Genomic DNA, 4,221 nt, shown 5'->3' with positions numbered 1-4,221 from the left:
TGTGTGTGTATATGCGGGGGGTCACACAGAGCACTGTCTTCTTGTTGCTGTTAGCAAGTGTTTATCTTCCTACTTGTGGGGAGTAACAGACTACTTTTGGCAACACAGTGCTCAAAAGTGTCAAGAAAAAACCCTGCAACTCAGGACCCACTGGATTCTAGAGAACAAGGGTCCCTTTTCTGGATTGTTCTTGTTTACTTGGGGGGTAAATTTGGATAGGAATCAAACAACTTGTAGAGAGATCCACAGCAGAATCAACAGCAAGCCTGCAAACACTGTTTCTTTCATTCTGGCACTTAGCAAGCACCTACTATGTGCCATACACTGCTCCATGCCCCACCTCCTCTCTCACCATCCATTGGGCAAACAACAACCATAGGTTGAATTATGATGTGGAAGCAAATGCAAATCAACTTCCTCCTTCCTATAAACAAACAAACAAACAAAAACTGGTGTCAGAGTGTCTTTTGGATACTCAACATCAAAACTCAGCCAAGCTCAGCTGGTAGGTTTTCCCAGCCATTTCCGGGGTCTGAGCATCTCTTTACTCTGCATGTCAGTAAGGGGAATGGTATTTTAAAGGAGTGACTCTCTAGAGGCTGAATGGCCTCTGTGAGGGGGTTGGTCCCTGGTTGGGGAAAGGGTCTCTTTAACACCAGTTCCATCAGCTCTGCTTGCTGATGGGAAAGCTTGTCCTTTCACCTTTAGCATTTTAATTTAGAAGAATGTGTGTGTTTGGAGGGGGTGTTAATGGAAAAATATGTCACCATTTTTAGAAAAGCTAGTGAATGACAGAGTTAGCAGTCAACCTCAGATACTCTGAAACTTAGAGGGGTGCTCTGTACCCCTGCCTCTCTCATACAACCTAGTTAATAGGATTCTCTTTAACAGGGCATTAGCAGAGGAATGAGCTATAATACAATACAGTCCTGAGAGGACTGTAGAATCAGTAGATTCTCCTAACACAAGGCCAGCTTTCCAGGGCAATTCTGGACAGCCTATCCCACTGCACACTCGTTTACGGCTCCTTGACATATATTTCCAGTGTCCTGTGTTTCATCCCAATCTAAAACATTTATCACCTTTTATGTGTCTGCTCCCCACTACATTGAGATAGGAGTCATGTCATTAATCTCCTATATCCCCAGGGTCTGGCATGCAGTATTTGATGAGTGGGTAGATTGATGGATGGGCAGAAATACCTCTTGATCCATGGTCTTCTCATGGTCTTATTTCCTATCTCTTGGACCAAAATGTAAACATCTTTCAATAAAAGATACCTTCCCTGCGTTTTAGGCTTTGGTTTTGGTTGAGAGCTCCATACTCACAAGCGCCTACGGAGGAAACTAGGGGCTATGTCTGAACCTGTTTAGAAGGGTTTCAGAACCTCTGAGGGTGTGGCTATCCCCACCACCCTCCAAAGCTATAAACTTATCCTTGTACCTCAAGGTCTTGTCTCTGTTAAAAGATAATTCTGAAGACAGATGGTATTTGCCCCTTATCAATCATTTCCTTTAATGGAACACAGGAAAAATCTTTGAAAGTTAACACTGAACAGGGTGAGAATCCTTTTACAAATAACAATCTGGAGCCCAGAGAGGTCTAGTCACTTCCCTAAGGTCCTGAATTCCAATCTTGTGGTTTCCAGCATTTAGCCTGGCTATGCCTCCCCTGGCCCCTCAGGGCATCTGCAGGTGACTTCCCTTATTCGTTTGCCCAACATTTATGCAGCACCTACTATGAATTAGGCAGCATGCTGGGGCCTGTGGATAGAAAGATGAAGAGCCACAGTCTTTGTCCTGCAGAGGCTTTCTTCTCTGAGCGGTACCCATGGTAGCCCCAAGTTTCTACGCCTTAAATTCGAGGTCCCCCGTGACCTGCAGCAGCTTTGCCTGAGTAGAAGGCAGCCGGCACTAAGGCTCCAGGCTTCTGTGGGACCTGGTGGGCGACGGGGCCTCAGCCCCTCCCGCCAACCCTGGAGCTTGTTGCCGCCGTTACCACTGAACCAATCATGCCAGAAAGTCATCACGATGATTTCAGAACTGTATTGTGATTTATGCAAAGCGCGCCGATAATTACAGCCGGGCGCACAGAACACAGGATGCATATGCTGCGGGTGTGTGCGCGCAGTGTTGTGCCTTTTGCCAGGGCTGAATGGGGTGTGTGTGTATTCCGTAGGCATCTTCTTGACACCCTGCTTGATTAAGGACTGGTGACAGGAAAAAGAGGGAAGATACCCATTTTGATTTTGAGACAATTTGATGAGCCTTGGGAGTATTTTCCAGAAGTTTTGGTGCCTACAAATGAGCCAGCCTGGCGGGAGTGTTTGAGAGTAGGGGAAGAGGTGGTTTGGAGCCCAGAAAAGCCATCGTCCAGCCCCCGCACAGGCAAAGCAATTCGTAGTTCTCCTTCTCGAAACAGACCCCTAAATGCTTCCCCTGGAGACAGACCTGGGTCTAGTCACCACCCCCCAAACTGCCCTTATCTTCGCCCGAGATAAATTAGTTCCACCCTTGAAGTTCTTTGTCCTTAACCAAGCACCGTCTTTCGCGTCCACGTTATGGGGGTGGTGGTGGTGGTGGCTGAAGCAAGTGGATTTCTGGCGTGAACCAGAACCTGAGGATTCCAAACGAAGCCTGGCATCTTATTGTGTTTCTCAAATCCTGCCCGAAATTCCTCCCCTCTCTGTGTGCCGAGTTCGAGAAAGTGCCACGCCGCCGGTCGGGCTAGCTCCACAAGCAGCTGTACAAGTTGGCTGTAAAAAACGCTGATTTCTCATCCTGTCACCTAATAAAACTCTGCGCGCTTATGGCCTCGTCCCACAATTCCCCAATCTCGTCCCAATTCGGAAAACGGAGGAGGAGGGAATAACTTGAGAGATAAAGGTCCCCCATCTTGCTCTTTCCAGCGGACCCCAGCCTTGGTCGCGGCGCTCCACTCGGGAGGACACAGGCTCTGGTGTGTGTGGTGTGAGCGACCCCGAGCTCGAGGCCAAGCCAAGGCTGGGCAGAAAGTTGCAATCACGTGCTATCGCAGCCCACGGGAGCGCACAGCCCGCTCCCCCTGGGACGCCCGGGCCGAGGACCTGCTGCGCCCTCCCAGGGCTCGGGGGACTCCAGCATTCACTTGCACGCACAGGCAAACTCTGATTGAAAGCCTGGAATGACACCGTGTCTGGAGAAAGAGGGACCGGGGGTGGGCTGGCCGAATTGCAGAGCGCGGGCCACAGCTCCCCTCCCCGCGAACGTCGAGCGGAGGGCGGGAGGTGTAACCTCTGACCTCTGGCCGGGCCCACGCCCTGAGCAGGGACTGGGAAGCTCTTGTTCGACAAGTTCAAGCTGCCGAGAGAGCTTAAATAGAATTAATCTCTTAGAGATCGGGGATCATCGCTCCCTCGGCATGCGCTCTCCCAGCACCGCGCACAGAGCAAGGCGCGAGAGAGCTCAGGAATCGCGGGAAGGCAAACGGAATGGGGCCGGGGTAGGGGATGAGACCCGCTCTTCATGATCCCTCCGCCCAGAGAGCGGGAACCCGCGATGCCCGCAGAGGACAAGCCGTGGGAGGGAACGCTCTGCCCTCCTGCCGCCCGGGTGCAGATAATGGAGCCGACAAGAGATTCGTTCAGCGTCGGATGGGCCAGCTCTGCTTGGGGAAGCTGGCGGCACCCTCCCCTCAGCTGGAGACCAAACCCAACTCGCGAAGGCCGAAGGAACGCGGAACCTCCAGAAGACCCCATCCTCAGCCCTGACTTTCCGTAGATATGTGCAAAATGAGTAAATTACTCACCTCGGGCCAGATCCAAGTTTTACCCAACAGAAGGGGCACGGGACCAAGAATGAACCAACTCACATGGCCGTGTCCGGCGCGCACAATCACACGCCAGCACACAGCCGCACAATTTCTTCCGCGAATCTATCTGGCACTCTGGAGAGAGGGGGAAAAGCGTTTTGAGAAAACCCCGTCACCCCTCCCCTTCCTTCTTGCCGTGAAATATACGAATTCATTTTTTATTACGAGCCGCACCGTCCTCACCATCACGCACGCACAGAGCCACACTCCCGTATTCACACTTTCTAACTCGTAAGCTCTGAGAGCGCCTGCATTTTCTTTGGGAGCCGCTTGGAGGTTCATTAATATCATTAGCATTTAACCCCCTCCCTCTTCCCATCCCCTCCCCGCACATGGCTGACGTCAGACCCCGCCAGGAGTTGGGGGAAAAGC

The sequence above is a fragment of the Colobus angolensis genome, unplaced genomic scaffold (genome assembly GCF_000951035.1).
Source record: "Colobus angolensis palliatus isolate OR3802 unplaced genomic scaffold, Cang.pa_1.0 Scaffold35, whole genome shotgun sequence".
Lineage (NCBI taxonomy): Eukaryota > Metazoa > Chordata > Mammalia > Primates > Cercopithecidae > Colobus > Colobus angolensis.
This window is presented reverse-complemented; position numbering follows the sequence as displayed.